Here is a 20,590-nt window from a genome sequence, read left to right on the forward strand (position 1 = left end):
ACTGCAGTCTAATTGGTGCCTTACTAGGTCCAAGGAGCTGAATGTTGCCCCCAAATCCAACTTTCCTGGAAATCCTGGCTACACCAGTAAATACCTTCAGGCCCTCTGCATCACGCCTGACATCTAAAAAAGATAGGGCCCGATTCACAGAACTAACTTAAGACAAAATCCTAAACTTACTACGAATGGTATTCACAGACAGCCTTAAGACAGACTTAAGACAAGTCTGTCTTAAGACAAGTCTGTCTTAAGTCTGTCTTAAGTTTGTCTTAAGTATGTCTTAAGTGTGTCTTAAGACAAACTTAAGACAAAATCCTAACTTCTGTGAATACCATAAGTAGTAAGTTTAGGATTTTGTCTTAAGTTAGGTCTGTGAATCGGGCCCATTGAGTGTAATAAAGCCATGAGAAGCTGCTCAAGGGACTCTGCACTTCAATTCTTGTCCACCTAACTGTGTGAAGGTGGAGTATCGAGCCCCTGGATTAGACCTCGAATGCCGAGTGCGTCCTTGCACCCATCCAGCAGCCTATCGACTGACATCTGCCTTACTTCTCTGACACAGCCCTGGAAGTGAGTGTACATAGTGTACCATATTGTTTTAATGATGTTTGTAATGAATGCTTGAGACTCGTTACTATCTGCTGCAAAGGCATCCTCCATGTATCCTACTGGATAAACCACAGTCTGGAACCCAGGTTCAGGCCCCCTTCCGATAACAAACTCTCCCTATACTAGTTGAGCAGTGATGCAATAACTAGACATGTAGGATAAGCAGCCATTACAAAAACTGAAGAAGGACAACTATTGATCTGAATGTTCAGGACAGGTCTAGGGTGGTCTCATGACGTGAGCATAGCGGTGGTATCCGTGTTGTCGTGATCAAACCTAGATTATGTGTAAAGTGTTTATTGACAAATAGTAACACAAACCAGCCCTTTAACACATCACTGATTATTATTTGGTTTATTTCCTATAAAAGAGTGTGTGCCTTCAGTGAAGAAATAGGACTGCATTTTGCCAGCTGCAGCTTTAACATTCACATGTGGATTGGGTAAGGATTGTGTGTAGTGTGTGTCGGCTAGTAAACACTCACTACTTTGAAGAACATGACATTATGATGCAGTCACAGTTGACCAACCAGCTACTCCTCCTATCATATGTGGGCTGTCTCTTTACCTTTGAACGGGTACAGCTCTCCAATTCCTTTTGACTATGTGTGCGCTATACAACTACTACATACCTACATTCGTACATAGTGATGGGTAAAACTGCTGGTGGCTGATGCGTGGACACCCAAGAACCTCTGATGGTGATTGAGTATCAACGTGATGATCTTGGCATCAGATCTCCATCACAGGAAAGATGATGGGAGGAGTGTTTGCAAACAGCCTAACCACTGGAATTCACTCAGGGTAGTAATCTAACCCATTATTTTTCACCCACTGTGCCAATCTAGACAGTGGTCAGCCTTAGGAAAATCAGCACAGACCCCACTCCTCATGGGAACAGTTCATCCTGAACGGGTAGACAAGGCCTCCTTCAAAAGGGAACACAAGCAACATCGGGCTGTTTTCAGCTTCTTAGGACCAATCATTGAGATACAGATTAAATCGTATTCCACATTGAGCAAGGAAACCACATCTGGACATATACTTGGCACTTATGACATTACATCAATCACACAAAAGGTGATGGGAGGCTGATTTGCATAAGGTCAGTTCTATCTTGGGTAGCTTAGTATGCAAAAAAAGTAATGGGTTGCAATGCACCCAAAAGATTGCCAATGGTAACACTATTTGTGTGCTTGATGTAACACCCTAAGTGGCCACAGGTATGTCCAGACGTGGGCCCTGTGCTTACTGTGCCACTGAAACAAAGCGGCATCCAACTGAAGAAGTCCAACTAAGCCAAAAGCCACTTGGGTTGCTTGTGTTCTGGTTCAGAGAGGACCTGGATTGGCAGTTCGGGCTGGACTGATCCTATTGCAGCAGGATCAAGTGGGATTTGCAATCAGCTGGGTGTAAACTGAGGTGGTAGAGTGGGTACAAAAAGTATGGGTTGGAATGGTACCCGAGCAATTGCTAGTGGTTAGATTATTTGCAAGAACTCCTCCCATTACCTTATGTGTATCAGATCTCCCTCACGCATCAACTAAGATTGGAATAAATTGTGGACCAATTAAATGAATGGGGCAGAGTACAATTAAGGCACTTCTACGTGCCCGACTTCTGTGTCTGTGATTGAAGCAAGTTCTCGAACTTATCTGAATTCTCATTTCTCTGAGAGAGAGACTTTCTCGCAAAATGGTTTGAGACACTTTTCTCTGAGGACATCAATGTTAGTGGCAGTAACCTGACACTACTGCTGGTGCCGTCTCCTCAAACATCATTTTGGTGCCTGATCCAGAGCCTGTGGCCCACATGCATCATTGTTTCATTTTGCACTTCCTAATTTCCGATTTTTAGGGAATCGCAAATTAGGAAATGCAAAATGGGATGCATGTACATTTTCGCAAAATATTTGAGAATCGGTAAAAATCGCAATTTTTACCGATTCTCAAATATTATGTGATTAGCAAAGTGCGAATTCGCAATTCGCATTCATTCCTATGGGCTAAAATGCCCATAGGAATGAATGGGAATTGCGAATTCGCAATTTGAGATCGCAATTCAGCAATGCATTTCAAGGGTGGAGAGGGGGATCCAAATGACCCCCCCTTCACCCATGAAATGTACTTTTGAGTATAAGTTACATACACACATGTCCTAAGGAAATGTGTGCCTGTAACTTTACAGTTTAAAAAATGCATGTTTGTGCTTTTTTAAACAATTTCGCAAATTACCACGAGGTTTAACTTCGTGGTAATTTGCACTTGCAATTTCAAATTTCGCAATTTGAAATCAAATGATGCATAGCATTTTAGAAATCGCAAAATTGCGATTTCTGAAATGCTATCGCAATTTTAGAAATCGCAAAAAAGTTGTGATTTCTAAAAAAGCATGATGCATCTCAAAAAGCATTTTTGGAATCGCAAACGGACGATTTTAAGGAATCGCACCGTTTGCGACTCCAAAAATGCTTGATGCATGTGGGCCACACTCTATGTTTATCCAAGAAGATGTGTGAAGTTCTCCACTTCTGACCTTCAAGTTATTAGCAATGTTTCCAGGTTTTCCTATTGCATTGTATTGGATTTCTGCGTGGATAGCGCTTTATTCCTCTTACCAGGCACATTGCAGACTACTACATAAGGAGTGGTTGTTTCCGTGAATGGTGAGTTACAGTGCGGCTTACGAGGGAAGTGCCGCGACTGATGACAAGGGTGGGCTTTAATTCTGACATCAGTTACCGAAGAAGGGTGTGAGATACACCTAAGTCTGGGTGTTATTGCCTCGAAGGAAATTATGCTAAGTGCCTCAAAATCACACTAAATTACACGTTAGTGGGGAAAATGTCAGTCTGGCTTTTTGCGCTATTTTAATTAGTTCAAAAAACTTACTTGCATCCTTTTTGGATGCGAGGATGTATTTTGCGCTTAAAAAATAGTGTAAAATCTGGAGATGCTCGTGTTCAATTCGTTTGCATTGTTCCTTTTCTTCTGTGACAGAGGGGGATATGTACAAAGAAGTGGCGGAGCGCGTCATTAGCCTCCTGGGCTTAACGACACACTCCGCAACTTCGGAAACGCAAGGCTGTTAATGTTAATGTTAATGTTATGGGATCTTATATAGCGCACGGCTGCCCCAGCCAGGGGGGGTCCCGGCGCTTGCAGAAAGAAGAGGAGTAAGCAACAGCGGAAGGAGATCATGGATTATATACCTAGAAAATTTAGCAGAAAAGATGGGTTTTTATGGCCTTTCTGAATGACAGCAAGTCGTTGAGTGCGCAAATTTGAGAAGGTAAAGCATTTCAGAGCCTTGCCGCGAGGTGCCGGAAGGAGCGACCGCCCATTCGGGCCAGCTTGAAACGGGGGACGACTGCCAAGTTTTGGCCCTCCGAACGGAGGGCACGACGGGGTGAGTATGCTGCTAATAGAGGGCTCAGCATAGGTGTCGAGGTAGTTTTCAAGACCTTGAATGCGAGGCATAAGGTTTTAAAATGGATCCTCTTCTCCACCGGGAGCCAGTGAAGTTTAATGAGCGTACTACTCACAGATTTGCAACGAGGGAGGCCTGTCAGTGCTCTAGCCGCTGCATTTTGGACTCGTTGATGTCTGGTTCGCTCCTACAAGTAGAGAGTTTGCGTAGTTCAGTCGTGAGAGGATAGCTGACTGGACTACTAGCTGACATGTCTGGGGGTCGAAAAACTTTAGTATAGGCTTAGGTTCCGAAGGATCCCATAGCACGTTTCCGCCACCTTTTTTGTCTGGTGGGTAAAGTTGAGGGCAGAGTCTATCCAGACTCCCAGATTTTTCACCTGGCTTTTAGGCTCAGGCAAGTTACCAAGTGCCTCGGGCCATCATCTGTCATCCCAGGCCGCCGTCTCTTTTCCCACCAGTAAGACCTCGGTTTTGCCAGCATTAAGCTGTAAAATGTTTGAGGTCATCCAGTTTGTAATGTCAGTAAGGCCTTGTTTAAAATTCTGTGCACTCAGTCCATCATCCTTACTCAATGTTACCACTAGCTGGGTGTCGTCAGCGTACGATACTAACGACAACCCCCATCTCTTGGCCACCTCAGCCAGTGGCTGAACATAAACGTTGAATAGGGTCGGACTGAGTGCAGACCCCTGCGATACTCCTTGACTGATAAGGCGTTCTTTCGACAGGAACGGGGGAGTGCAAACCCGAAATGACCTGTCTGATAGAAATGCCTTAAACCAGTTTAGGGCTTGTCCCGATACTCCTGCCTCCTCCAGCCGGAATAGCAACACGTCGTGAGACACTGTGTCGAAGGCAGCACTGAGATCTAAAAGTATCAGTGCTGCCGTCTTACCAGAATCCAGAATGGACCGGAGATGTTCTGTGACACTCAGGAGTGCCGTCTCGGTGCTATGTCCTGCACGGAAGCCATGTTGGTAATTATCTAAGATGGAATTAGATATAAGGAATTTAGTCAGAATGGTGTTGACATGGGATTCGGCTACTTTGGCTGGCCAGGGGAGCAGCGAGATGGGTCTGAAGTTCTCAGGCAAAGAGGGGTCTAATGTGGGTTTTTTAATGATGGGGGATACCCAGGCTTGCTTCCATCTGGTGGGTATGATGCGAGTGGAAAAGGATAGATTTATAATGTCTTGGAGAGGACTGAGAAAAGTCCAGTCCTTTGCTCTGAAAAGTTCAGGTTTTAGGGGGTCTGCAGGTGAACCTGTTTTAATCTTATCACAGAGTTTGAGGAACTCCTCTTGGTTCACTGGAGGAATCTCAGTGAGTTTGTGGGTAGCCCTGGTGGCTAAGGCTTTGAGACATGGCCTGGCTGGGAAAACATTACATATCTTCTGAATCTTATCAATAAAGAAGGATGCCAGGTTTTCACAGTGTGTCGGGGGAGTATTTAGTTCCTCTGCTGTCTTTTTTATACTCAGCTCCTTTAATAGCTGCGCCATATTTACAAGAATGTGGTGCAGCCCTGTGTTTCCCCCGGCGATGGCGCCAAGTTTAATAACTTAGCGCCAACGCAGGCACCCTTGCACCAGAGCGCAAGGGTGTCTGTGTGCAGGGAAGGATTGGTTATGTGTAGGAAAGTGTTCCTTCCTGCACATAAACAGTCCTAAAATGCCATGTTGTAACTTTCATGTTTGCTGCTTAATGCAGCACACATGAAAGTCACAAAATTGCATTTTATAAAACGGTTTGTTTATGTACAGGAAGGTGCACCTTCCTGTATATAAACAAACCTTGGCATTTTGCTTTTTCCTAGTGTACTGCACAAGGCAGCACACATGGAAAAAGCAAAAAGTGACGGTCCTGTGGCGATAGGAGCTTATACATATGCCCCAGAGTTCTTCCCTGAATGAAATCCAGTTACCCGAAGTGACATAATGGCACAATCCATGGGCATTATTGTTTAATAATTAGAACGCAAAATGCCAGACATTACGTAAAATGATGCCCGGTTTAGGCAGAACGTGTGTGCTTTATACAAATTTCTGCCTTACCTTGGTCAGGGATGTTGCTGCCGGCACTACACATTGGTTAACTTGAGGATACTCCATACGTGGGTTGTATAAACAATATTTAAATATATTATAAACAGTTGTAAGGGTGACCTGTTGCATCCCGACTCCATACACTCAGGTTATTAAAGGGTGCTCTGATGAACCGTGTTGGTTCTGCCATAGGCCTGTTTTTTGGGAGACAGAGCAGGAGGACAGCTAGTATGTCTTTTTACTAAGTTGCAACCACGTCTTTAACTTGGAGCACACCCAACACACGACATACTAATGGGCTACACCAGTGCTTTAAATGGGCCGGTACTGTTTGGTACGGAGTACCAGCACTTTTTCATTTTGAGAGGAGAGTACTGGCACTTCTCAAGAGAAATGCTATACTTTTAATTGGAAAGTAACAGCACTTCTCAGAAAAAATCAGGTACTCTGGTACCTGCACTTCTACTTTTCCATTTCAAGCACTGGGCTACACAATATGTGTCCACGACACCCACAGAACGCAATGCCTGCAGCCGTGCCCGCACCGCAGGTCGATTAAAAAAAAATATATTTTTGTTTGGTCATTTGATATTGCACATTACACCCCGAAAGTAGTATCTTGACGCTGCACTGCAGTAGAAGAGAAGAGGAGGGAGTCTAAAACAACCAAGTCTTAAGCTCCTTCTTTGGTTTCAAAGTATTTTATTAATTTTATAAACAGATACATTAGCATTTCTGTTACGAGGTTCGCCAAACGTAGTTTGAAGTGCTGTGGTTACAGGTACTTTGAAATATATATTTAGCTAATCCCCTCTTGACTTTTTTATTTATTTATTTATTTTATTCATTTATTTATTGAAGTTTTATATAGCGCTTGCTTCACCCAAGGGTATCAGAGCGCTTTACATTGTAGGTATGATAGTAAAAAGAATACAGGACAAATGTATCAAAAAGAAAAAGCAAACAAGTACAGTACACAAAAATAACAATGAACGGAATGGGTATTAGAGAGATGAGCAAGAAAATATAACATTAAGAGGATGTCGTAACATTATTATACTATACGCATTCAGCCTCAGGCTGGCAGGTATGGTGCATGAATCAGGTGAGATGAGAGTTGAATTGAGTTGCAAAGATTAGGGTAAGGGTTGTAGTGGGGGGGTGGGGGGAGTTGGGATGTGTGGAGCGAGGTAGAGCTGGGAGGGATTTTCTCGTCAGTTTTTTTTGCCGGGCATATATGATTTGGGGAGAGGGATTAGGGTAAGAGGTAGAAGGGTGCTCCCAACTATATAACAAAATCCACTTTTAGATCATCAACAAATGGAAAACAGAACAGGTTATAAGAATTAATTGCAAAAAAGCATGCAGCAATTCAAGCAAGCTTTGAGTTGCACAACAGCTATAAACAAAATGCACAACGCTCCAACAAAAGGACCATCGGTACCACCAACAGTTTGATTTAAAGTTGAAGTCTACAAGACATCAGGAGCAATCACTAGGCAAAATTAGGCAGAGGATGGTAAAAAGAAAGAAGCAGGAAAGAAAGGGGTGAAAGGAGGATACAAAAGAGGTTCTGTAGCAATGAACCTAATTGGGCTTATATCCATGTGACAAAGCCCACACCCCACTAGTTAGCTTGTGGCAGTATTAGTAGCCATGCAAGGCACCCTGACGCCTCTTCGGCCATGGTGGTAGCGTTCCAACTCGCTCGCCCATGAAGGGAAGGGTAATCTAGGCACGAGCGAAGGCTAAGAGGGAGTTTATTCCAGTGATGGGGGCTGTGTAGGAGAAAGATCTGCCCTCATATCCTGAGGTACAAATACGAGGGAATCACCAAACGCGCCTTGCCCACAGATATCAGATGTCTTGAAGGAAGCTAAAGATTGAGTCGAGGAGGCAAATAAACTGGCCAAGACTTTAGAAGAGCTTTGTGTGTCGAACAACAAAGATTAAAGATGACACCTTCCTAATAGGCAGCCAATGAAGCTTGCTAAGGATCCGAGAGGAAGGCGCGCGAGATGGAAGATGACAGACCGCCACCGGAGTGAGCATTTCTGCACTCACATCAATGTGCCACCCAGGTGCTCGCTCAGCACATTTTGGGGGTGTTCATGCTTCTCTGCTCCTGCTGTGAGGGCCAGCTTTCCTGCACCTCTGCCACCAGATACCCCTTGACCTTTGCGTTCATTCCCCACTGACCAGGCGCTCGGATATCAGGCACTGACCATATCCTGTGTCCAGCACAGTGTGTGCTCCAAGTGTCTGCTGTTGGACGTGCCGACCCTTCATTCACAATGTAGCCATGCATTAGTGTGCAGGTTACACAGCTCTTCGTGCGTCGTCGTCCCCCTGTGGAGCAGGGGACTCTGACACCACGCCACAAATAGATGTGCGCCCAACACACACCACAGCATCGACGAGGCACCTCCATGTCAAACTGCACCCCATGGCTGTCTGGCCCTGTGCTTAGGCCGGCTGCTGTGGGTGCAAAGACTTTAAGATGAGACCCCATCACACACTACTGTCTCATTGGGTTCAGCACCAACAGTCACTCGAACAGAACAGGGTATCATATAGAGTAACACGCCTTGCTTAATTTGTGCCGGTGGTTGCAAATATTGGGCGCTCGCATTGACTTTTGAAAACCGGAACTTATTTTTCATCATCAAACTTTGAGACAGAGAAAGGCAGCTTCTGAAGAGGAAAACAGTGAACAGGGCAAAACGCAAGAATGGAAAAAGAGCCAGACAGAGTGGGGTGTAGTGGTCATTCTGCCAGCCTGGCATCTTCCCGGTAGGCTGCAGGGTGACCCAGTAACGAAGCCCCCACATCCCCATTCTTAGTGGCTGCAACCTGCAGCACGGGGCTGGTTTGAACATTCCAGCGAGGGCTGATTTTGGATTTTATTCCTTTCTTGTGTGGTTGAAAAAAGAGATTTGAAGTGGAATCATCAGGGTTTTTTTTCTTTTTACAAATTAAGGAGTGGCTTTTGCTAATGCCGCACTGTGTTTCAAGCTATGTACTGCAGTTCCCCCAGAAACAGATGCCTCGTGCACCCCGTGGCAGGATGCCACCTACAAGTGCTCTGCCCCCGCCCCTCGTCCCCACAAGTGTTCAGCTTGTATTGGCACAAACACACAATAGACCTGACAGGCTTGCAGCATCACAATCTCCTCCCAAACCCACGGGTGCCTTTAAAGACCCCGAACAGCGTGGCTTTATCCAGAGTCACCAAGCCTCTGCAGCATCTTGATCCTCAGTTTAAATCAGGCTCACCTGTAGGCCTGTGTCGGCTGAAGCACCCGAAATCCGTCGTTCAATCGAGCATCACACCTGTCTACAATCCTGTCTCACCCACAGGTGTTTTCCCGCCAACTTTATGTGAGTGGTATTGACTCCGCACTTAACACACTTTGACAATGGTAATTATAGTCAGTCAGTCAATCAGTCAAAAAGGCTTTATTTCGACATATAAAAATATCTTAAAAAGCGTACATACAAGTAAAATTCATTTCAAAGCATTTAAAGATAAAAACAAGTTTTTTAAAAAAAAACCCTTGCATGATCTGGGACTGCAATTTTTACTGTTATTATTTAGGGGAAAAATAGTTAAATTACCTAAAATAGGCATGGTTTTGAAGCAGACCATAAAAGTAAAAGCATAATTAAACAATTTGTCTGAGTCTTTTTGACCGAATCCGCCAAGCCCACCCAAGATACTTCGAGGTGGCGCATACATAAAAAGTACGGGTGTCTGAAAGAAGAATCCTTAGTGCCACATTACAGTGTCTAGTTCCCAGTGTGCGACACATGGGTTTTAACCATTTTGACCGTGGGACTTTATAGGCAGGACACTCGAATAAAAAGTGAGGGACAGATTCATGGCGCTCTGGGCAAAAGGGGCACCAAGGAGCAGTCTGGTAGGGAATTTTCCAATGACTAGTAAATTCCATTACGGGGAGAAGACCAATTCTAAATTTGAAATACAGAGATCTTTCCCAAGGGGCTGAGATAATGTCCAAATACAATTCTCTAATGGGGACATCTTTGGACTCCATAAAATTTCTGGTCGACTTACAAATCGAGGTAGAAGAATTCCTTCTATTTGCCACCCAGTTCCAATAAAGCTGTTTTATCGTTGATTTGGGCGGGGCTGTCTGTTGGTACCATGCTTCTTCCAGCCCCAGATTGGTGAGTAATGCTTTGATATCCGTTAGCCACTTGTCGATCTTAATATCTCCCGCAGACCATCCGCATAACTTGAGAGCTCAGGGACTCTCCAGACGCGGGCCCACAGAAGCAAAGGGCGTAGCTTTGCTAGATCTTCAATCGCCCGACAGCCCATGTCCAGTTGGGGGGCAAGATGGGGACAGAAGGGCCGAGGGACATCAAGCTTCTCAAGCTTCTCAAGAAGGTGTTCTCAGCTCGAGTAAGATCTTTCAAGTTCGACATTCCCCACAGCTCCGCCCCGTACAAGGCGGCGCTTACTCCTCTGGCCGAGTAAATGTCCAAAACTGCAGCTATGGGTTTGGTTGAGGCTGCTCTCTGCTCTTTCAGCAGGGTCCCGGTTACTCTTTTCAAATTTAGCAACATTTTGGTTAGATGCTGGTCCCATTTCATGGAGTCCACCAGCCGGATACCCAGATAGTCGAAGGTCTTAGTCCTGTTCAATGCAACGGAGCCCAATGTTGGTGGAGGGCCATGTTTTTGCGGAGGATTCAAGATGAGATACTTTGTTTTGTCTGTATTTATACAGAGTCCTCTTTGTTTACAAAAATCGTCAAAGCCAGAGAGAAGCTGTTGTAGGCCCATTGGCGATTTTGACAGGAGCAAAGTATCGTCCGCAAAAAGCAGGGTGGGAATTAAACGACCTGCCAGGCGAGGGGCATCTGCTGGTATCCTTGACAAGTGTTCCACCACCCCGTTTACATAGAGCGAAAAGAGTGTTGGGGCAAGAACGCACCCTTGCCGCACTCCTCTATTCACATCTATTCTTCGGGTCTTTTGACCATTCGGACCCCAGCGAATTTGGGCATAGTTGTTTTCGTGGAACTTCATGATCAAGTGAAGCAGATAAGGTGGCAGGCCAAGATCACTAAGAACTTTCCATAAGTTGTTTCTGGGGACCAAATCGAAGGCCGTCCGGAGGTCGATAAAGGCAAGATATAAAGTGCCCTTCCCAATCGTGACGACCTTCCAGTGAATCATAAGTAGCCTTAACGATTGCTCAATTGTTCCTGTACCAGTTCGGAACCCTGCCTGGAGATCCGAGAGTATCCTGTTTTCATCTGCCCACTGCTGTAGTCTGGTTAGGAGGACCTTGCCTGCTACTTTTTGCGAACAATCTATCAGGCTAATCGGCCTGTAGTTCGCTGGGTCTTCTCTTGAGCCTTTTTTGTGCAGAGGGACCACTTCGGCGGCCATCCAGGAGGCGGGCAGAGGAGCACCCGCCATGGCAGCGTTCAATACAGATGAAATTAACATACTCCAATCGCCTAGGTCTGCACGGAGCAGGTCGCCCGGGAGTCCATTGGGGCCAGCCGCTTTGCGCGGGACAAGAGATTTTATTGCACCTTCCGCTTCTTTCTTGGTAAACAGACTTTCCTCAGGTCTCTCCTCAACTCGAGAGGACTGTGGTATTGCGAAATCCATCGCTTCAGCTGCAGTTGCTGTATACAATTTCGAAAAATGTGAGTACCATAGATCCTCAGTTATGTTGCAGGTGATGACTGTGTCAAGGGGTCTGTTTTTCTTGCGTAATAAGTCCCAGAAACCTTTTGCGTTTTTTCCAATACTGGCGATTCGGAGTTCCTGCCAAAATTCGTCTTCCCAGTCTCTCCTTGCTGTTTTAAGCTCCGCTTTGTAGCTCTTTCGTTTAGTAGCTATTAAGGTTGCGTCTCCACTTTTTACAGCCAATATCAGTGCTCTCTTTCTAGCACGACACTCCTTCGAGTACCATCCGGGTTTGCCCTGCCGCTTATCGCGGTTAGTGATTCCCTTTTTTACTTTAGCCTTGAATAGGTCCCCAATTGACAGCGAGACCTCACAGAACAACGCTGTAATCCGATTTGGGCTGACAGGCTCGTTTTCTAAAATGGCGCAGGCTGTAGAAGTAACAGCTCTGATACATAACAGTTTCTCTTCATCTATTGCCACTTTGTCCCATTTCAGGCGTCTTAAGCAGTTTGATGGAACCACCCCTCCCAATGGCCCTGTCGCTAGTGTATCATGGTTTCCACAAACTGGGTGAGACTTCCTCCACCAGTATGATAGGGTCAAGGAGAGAGCGTTGTGGTCGCTATCCAGGGAAGGTAGGACTATCATATCCTTCATGTGAGCCCACAAAGAAAAGTTTAAAAGGATATAATCAATCCGGGATGAATGACCAACCCTATTATATGTGTGTGCCCCCGCTAAGTCTGAGGGTGTCCTCCCATTGGCTGCTCTCAGGCCGTGCTCCAGTGTGAGGGAATTTAGCTGGATGATTCTGGGGGTCCAACTGTTTATAATTGGAAGATCAAGTGACGGGACACCTCTCCTTGAATCTTCGTCATACAAATCCAGGGATTCATCGGGCAACAAGGGCTCGAATGTACAATTAAAGTCCCCCATGACCATAATTAATGAATCGCTGCTACACTCGCCCAAGACTACCTCCAGGTCCGAGAGCGTTGGTGACAAGGCTCTCCCAGAGGCCCCTCGTGTGTAGATGTTAATAATCTCCAGTTTTTCAGCTCTCCTCGGGCATGTTACGGTGAGGTGCATCAAGTCTGGAGATTTTTGGGGATGATGGTGTACCCTCCATCCCAGGGAAATATCTACCCAAACTAAGAGACCTCCATAGGGGCGACCTCTTCCCGATGTTGGAATATCTGCCGGGACAAAGAAGGAGGCATGGCCCACTCGGTGCCTTGGTTCTACGCACCACGTCTCTTGGAATGCACAGACTGAGTGGGGTTCAATGAGCGCCACCCAGTCCGGGACATCTAGCTTGCTGTTTAAGCCTGCCACATTCCAACTAATGGCTTTCAGGGATGCATGATGCAGGGGCTCATCGCATCCGGCATTCCCACCCTGTGGACCGGGAGTTTGAGCTCCATCCACTAACTCATTATTCTCTGACCCGTCGCCTGAGAGAGAGGGCATAATTAAGTTAGACGGGGATTGGGGCACAACATTATTGGACAAGGGTACCTCCCCAGCTATGCGTATTGTATTGACCCTAGGGGGGGAGGCATTGGTTGCCACTAAATTATCAAGTCACCAGCCCCAACCCTGTGGGGGGGCTGCTTGAGTAGGTGTCCATGCCCTTGCTCTGGGGTCCAAAGTTGGATAATGAGGGAACCATGCTCCTCTGCCCCCATCTTGAAAGGATTTTTTAGGCCCCATTAGAGGAGGGGGGTGATAGAAGTACCCCAAATCCCTAGTTTGTATGTCGCAGAAATTATAATGCGACTGCTGACTACAGATCATGCCTGCTGCTCTGGGGTCGTTGAAATTGATCAACACACAGTCCCCGGTAATATTCTTACGTCTGTTGCCAATCCAACCCACGCGTCGGACGAAGGCTATTCTACCATCAATATGCCCTGGGAGGGGTCTATTAGCTTTGAGCCAGGAGAGCGTCTTGTGTTTAAGGTCAGAGTATGACTCACAAGAACCCTCTTCGAGCTCAGGGACCCCCGTTAGAATTACCACATAAGGCTTACAGCCAGGGGGAAGGCTAGCATTTGGCGTGTGCCTTCTTGCCCTGTCTTTAGCCGGAGATTTTACCGTGGTTTTTGCTGGAGGTTTGGGCACGGCCTGTTTGGCAGGAGTTGGAGGGGATGGGGTTGTATCACCCTTCGTTGCGATCACTGTGTTTCCAGGTACCTTGGTGTTAGGCACTATAGGCTTGGAATTTACAGCAAAGTTAACCTTAAGTGCCTTGGGAGCCTGGGTACTAGCTTTGTTCCTTGGTCGGGCCAGACTAGACTCAGGAGTAGGAGTTGGTGGTGGGGGTGTGGTTCCGGTGTTGGGTTGCTGCAATTGGGGAGCCTTTCCCAAGGCGGGCATCTTTTGGCAAGATATGAGCTCAGGGTGGGCTATAGAAATAGAGGGGACTAAGGGGACAGCACCACTCCTTAGCCCTCCGTTTTCTTCAACCTGGGCCTTGGCGTGAAATTTGACTAATGATTTCACCGCGTAAAAGTTGTCCAGCATTGACTGTTCAAGTGAGGCTAGTTTGCGAGTGAGGCCGTCAATCTTATCTACGAGAGGCATCACCACAGACTTAATTATGCTCTCAACTTGAGGGAAAATGCTAGTATCTATAGGAGCCATTTGACCAGGAGTGCCCTCCAATGAAGAATCTCCGGTGTGGGTGGCGTGTGATTTTGGGTGAGGAACCTGATTCGAACTAGGGCCCCCTTTGGGTACAATGTTCCTACTTACTTTACTGTGGGGCTTTAGAGAGCCTCCCCTGCGGGGGCTAGCGGGACGCTTTCTCTTCTTTTGTGAGACTGGGCCTAAAGCTAGATTCTCTGCAGGTGTGGTTTGGGGAACTACTGCTCTAGGAGTACTGGCTTCGGTGTGTCCTACAGTGAGTGGAGAGTTCGCAGCTTCCCTAGAAGGCACAGGGGGGCTAGAGACTTCATGGGTTTCAGGATTGCAATCCAGAGTTTGTCCCCCTTGCGATGAGAAACTTTGGACGGAGGAATTGGAGTGTGTCGGGTCAAGTACAATGCTTGGTGCGGTGGTAGTTACCCTTTCTAAACTAGCCCTAATCCGGCTCACTCTCTCGTCAATTGTTGGGGAATCAATTGTCAACAATGGAGTTGGGGAAATATGTCCAGGGCTAGCAGCTAGAGCAATGGCGCCCAGAGATGAGCGCTTGTTAGACATACTCGTAGAATCCCGGGATAGCCTTCGTTCTGCCAGGATTATCTCCTTTTCGACTATGGAAACTGCTCGGGTTATAAACTGGTCCATAGTGCCTAAAACGACGTCTCCTGCAGATTTCTTTGTCTTACAGGATCGAGTACCTGAAGCCATTGTCCAGTTGGCTTGGTGCCCACTTTACGGAGCCAAGGGATGTAGCCCAGCCCGGCCCGGCCTCTTCCGGCCCCGGACGGCCACAGACGGCCCGCCCTCTGCCCGGGCTCCGCCCGGTGCCGTCCGCGCGCGTCCGCGTTGCGGAGGAAGCTGTCTGTTTTTATGCGCCTCCGTTTGCGCAAAGCAGGAAGTGGTCGGCGATCTCCCAGGGCAGGCTGGGAGCTGTAGTCTCAACCCCGCTCCGCGGCCGAGCGATGTCAGCAGCTCGCCGTTGGGGGAGACCACAGCGTCAGGAGCCCAGCTGTGCCCAAATGCCCAGTAAATCCGGTGAGCGGCGATGTCCAGGTAAGCTGCGAGCCCCCTCGCAGAGCGTCAATGCAGCGTCAATGCAGGTTCAGAGTTTTGGCGTTCCCGCTGCTTGGTAGGGCTGTCCGCCTTTATGCGCCTCCGTTTGCGCAAAGCAGGAAGTGGTCGGCGATCTCCCAGGGCAGGCTGGGAGCTGTAGTCTCAACCCCGCTCCGCGGCCGAGCGATGTCAGCAGCTCGCCGTTGGGGGAGACCACAGCGTCAGGAGCCCAGCTGTGCCCAAATGCCCAGTAAATCCGGTGAGCGGCGATGTCCAGGTAAGCTGCGAGCCCCCTCGCAGAGCGTCAATGCAGCGTCAATGCAGGTTCAGAGTTTTGGCGTTATAGGTTTGTCCTTTTGTAAATGAATATGCTTCATTGTTTGAAAGTTGTTGTGGGAGAAATTTTATGATGAAATAATCCAGGTATCAGCGAGTGCAGGGATGGTTCAGTGACACTGAATCTACCCACGAAAGCACGGATGAACGACAGAGTGCCTTAATGTATGGATGAACAGGTGAGTGAATACCAACATGATTTGATAAACTGGGACGCCCTGAGATTTTTAATCGCTCTGAAGCCGTTGTGACGGCAACTTCTCCTGGACCAAGGTGGCCACCATGGCCCTGGAAACTAAAGACAGAGACCGGATGGAATTGAATACTTCCTCTGCTGAAGCCTATGTTCCAATAGAAGCAGTGCTTAATATGAGCCGGTGGTTTCCGGTGCTCTGCACCTGCACTTGATTGTAACAGTATGCCACATGGTGGCACTGCTGTCTAAAAATGAGCACAACAACAGTTGTTTATTTATTCAATATAGATCAAAAATGACTATTGACTGCCACCCAAACCAATCTTATAGCCTTGGGGGCCTGGAATAGTCTGAATTGTCACAATTGTAAGGTGTGATGGTTAGTAGTGTGTTGTCTGCCATTGGCAGCGTTGGTGAGGGCGATGGGTAGTGCAAGCTGCAGTATCCTCCTAAGAATGGCCCAGCACTAATTTATTTACAAATTAAGTACTTCATGGCACTAGAGCCGTAGTTATTGATTGATAAGTCATCGTTTTTTTATCAACCCGCTTCAGACTCAACATGATCCATCCCAAGTTAGTCATACCCATGGGGAGTTGTGTGATTCTATTTCTATACCATGCAGATGCGATTGCATTTCGATACACGCCACTGTGCCCTTTGTAATGTTTTGTTCCTTTTACTGAAGTTTGCGGAAGTCTTGTTACTTCTCCCTTTGTTGTCTGGCAAACATTGACAAGTACGACCTGCTCTGTTTTATTTGTAGTTATTCTCTGATGCCCATATAGGTATCTATTTTTTGTCTACTTTGTAATCAGGAGCTGCAAAGGGAATCATTACAATCTGACTGATGTAACATATTTGCTGTTGAAGTCTGTTATGGCTCTAATTTGCTTAAACCGAATTAAGAATATATGAACAGAGAATACCAACAGTAAAGGGATCTCACAATACATGTGGCTGAGAGGGGATTATATATCAGAATAAACGACATAGAAACGCTGTTTACCTTAATCTCATGAGTATACAATATATTTATTCATGTGTGGTTTATATATTGCTTCAATCATGTACAGCAGGGGTCTTCCAACCGGTCCTGGAGGGCCGGATCCATGCCAGATTTTTAAAATAACTACATGTATCTCAATGCGGATATCCAAAAAATCGGGCATGGATCCGGCCATCCAGGACCGGTTTGGAGACCCCTGATGTACAGTTTGTTTCCAATACCTCTGTCATCAAGAATTAGGTACGTGAATTCTTACAAATGTGTTTTCATTTATTAAATAATATAAACATTATAAAGACAGTTCAAATCAAAATAGGGAAATAATATATAAATCATATTTAAATACAGATTCAATCAGTAATAACCCCATAATAGTTAAATATGTACTTTCCTTTATTATCTAGGATCAACATTGTAAAGGGTATTCAAAACAAATAGCAAAGGAATGTACAAATCATCTCCCTATACAGTTTCAATAAGTAATTACCTTTTTTTTATTTCTTCATCAAACACACATACAAACTCTCACACACATTAAAATAACGGTCTTTGATTGCACATACATTTTGTCCGCTAGCACAGCAAAACAGTGATTGATGTTTTCCTAACCAATGTGGTTGTTTAAAGAAATTTGCACTCAGCGTAAACCAACAAAAATCAAAACATACTCACTCAGGGGAAAAAACCTGCGAGGGCAATAAAAAGATCAACAGATGCAAATCTAACCAATATTGAAGACAATTAATTCACAAGGGAGATAAAAAAAATGAAAGCCTGGTGGTACTATTATAGTATAGGTTCCCTTATTCTGCTGTTCAAGAGGTATGTGATTATCTGTTCTACCATCATATTATTGAATTGCCTAAAATACTCCTATATATAGTTTTTACGATGTCCAAACATCTCCATGTCCTGATAAGACCCGATATCAAGAGGAAGTTACCGAAACGTTATTGACATAATACCAACAAACAAACATAAAGGGCCTGATTGTATAACACTCAAAGGCGTGCGAGGCCTATGGACATGAGACTAGTCAGGGATGTTTATAGTTAAAAAACCACACGCTTTTTCTTGTCACTTCTTTCTTGATTGTACACATTGCTGTTTGGTGGATTTGTTCACAAGGGACACCTTGTACTGTATGTATTGGGTTTTGTTGTATGTATAAACTACAATGACACTTTTGCAATGGTGTAGTGGTCTTTTTTTTACTTTATGCATTATTTGAAAACAGTAAATATTGCTAATAAATCATATAAGGATGATTAATGACACCAATGAGAGCCTCCGAATTTTGTAATAATTATGTATACCCAAATTCCCCTGGAGTTAAGGTTTACTCTCATACCAAAATAAAAGTTAATGGCATAAAACTTAGCAAGGGGCGCAAAGGTGATTAACCTTTATGCCCGGTTGCCACTGGTTTCATTAGAAAAGTTCATGTAACCACAAGGCCATAGTCGAGGTGGACACAGGTGTACGAAGTTCCAGAACTATTTATAGAAAGGGAACTCAGTTCCCCTCAGCCCGAGGCTGAAAGAAAAAGAGTCGTGCCACGTGTATGTGTGTAACCTGACTTCAGGGTGTTATTTAATCTCCATCCACTGGCAATGCCCACTCCATGAGAACAGCTCAAGAGTGGACTAGGTTTTAAGCTCTTGTCTGAGAAGAAACCTTGAACTCCACACTTTTAACCCTTTCATTTCTTAACAAACAGCAACTGCGAATCACTTTTTACCTTTGAAGCTGGAAGCTCTCAGAGAGATTCAGGAGTTTACAGAACTGGGGGGGTTATAGAATCAATCAGTCCAAAATGGAGCTTCTCTTATTTAATGCATCAGGAATTGATCTCCGGGAAGGGATAACATTTCTGCCTCTAAAACCTATTAGATATCTGAGCCTCTACGTTACTGCCAATTTTTCTCAACTTTTTCATTTAAATTATGTTGTGCTTGGTTGGAAGTAGCTGAGTTTTTCCACGTGTAATTACCACGGAATTCGAAGAGCTGGCGGACACCGCAAGAACTATTAAAGAGGACGGTGGGCCGCCATGTAAGGGGCCACTAGCGATTTTTTTCTGAAGGATTGTCCCTGTTTTATCAGATAGGAAGTGATCTAGTCCTTGGATGTTTCTTGAGACTACGCTTTTGTTGGAAGAGTAGTTCTCTATTCACCCTTGTCCTGAGGAGGCCAAGATTCCTGAAGGCCGAAACGCGTCCGCGTCGACATGCCATTTTCGACAAGAGGAGTCTGTTGATATTTTGTACTTGATTGAACTGTTTGGTTGAACACAATCTGGAATTTTGGTTCAGAACTTTGTAGAACCGATTGTGTTGGTGCACAACTTCTTCTTAGTGGACCCCCTGATTAAATCGGGGGGCACTCCCTTTGATTTAGTAGCATTTCTTTGGGTGAAAAAAGAATAACTTTTTTGTGATAGAGTGTTTTTTGCATTGTGAATTTAAAAATGTGTATATAGGTATTTCGCTGAAATAGAGATGTATGTATACATGTGCATTTGATATGATAAATAAAAGTATGTAAAAAAAGATTGATTGCTTTGAAGTATGGATTACTACAAATAAAATTAGTAAACACGATGATGACTAGGCATGTGATCATTTTACATAAAATAGTTCTAAAATAATATCGAGAATTGGGTTCCCCCAGTTAGGGAATTTATAATCCCTGACTTGTGTAGTACTTTGGTATTTATCCCTCCCGACCATTTCTGTTCTTTGAAGCACTCCATGGGAACAGCTCAAGAGTGGACTAGGTTTTAAGCTCTTGTCTGAGAATAAACCTTGAACTCCACACTTTTAACCCTTTCATTTCTTAACAAACAGCAACTGCGAATCACTTTTTACCTTTAAAGCTGGAAGCTCTCGGAGAGATTCAGGCGTTTTTCAGAACTGGGGGGTTTTAGGATCAATCAGTCCAAAATGGAGCTTTCTTATTTAATGCATCAGGAATTGATCTCCCGGAAGGGATAACATTTCTGCCTCTAAAACCTATTAGATATCTGAGCCTCTACGTTACTGCCAATTTTTCTCAACTTTTTCATTTAAATTATGTTAAAACACTTGTTAAAATAAAAAACCTGTTAGAAAGATGGTCGCTTTTACCACTGACTATAATAGGGCAAGTCTCCTAGGTAAAGATGTCGATACTTCCCTTGCTGTTATTTTGTTTTTAAATCTTCCTTTAAAAATACTAATCTCATATTTTAATGAAGTAGATAAGGTAATCCGGGAGTTTGTGTGGGCCACAAAAAACCTCAGATTAAGTTATCCATTTAACAATTAGATGTAGAGCGGGGGGGTTGCATTACTCCATTTAACTACCTACTACCACGCTGCGCTATTTAGTTTAAAAACACAGCTAGTGGCCACTTTCTCGAATTTTGATAATTTTCTATTTAGTCTCATGTTGAAAGAAAGTGCAGTTAAGCTATCAGCATTCCTACGCACTTCAAAGCTACCAAAAAGACAATATATAAGGTTTTTATTTCAAGTGATTTTATTAGGAAAATTTTATATATAGAAACATATTTCTAAACCGTATACAGTGGTGTAATAAAAGCT

Source organism: Lissotriton vulgaris, chromosome 1_1 (assembly GCF_964263255.1).
Source record: "Lissotriton vulgaris chromosome 1_1, aLisVul1.2, whole genome shotgun sequence".
NCBI classification, from domain to species: domain Eukaryota; kingdom Metazoa; phylum Chordata; class Amphibia; order Caudata; family Salamandridae; genus Lissotriton; species Lissotriton vulgaris.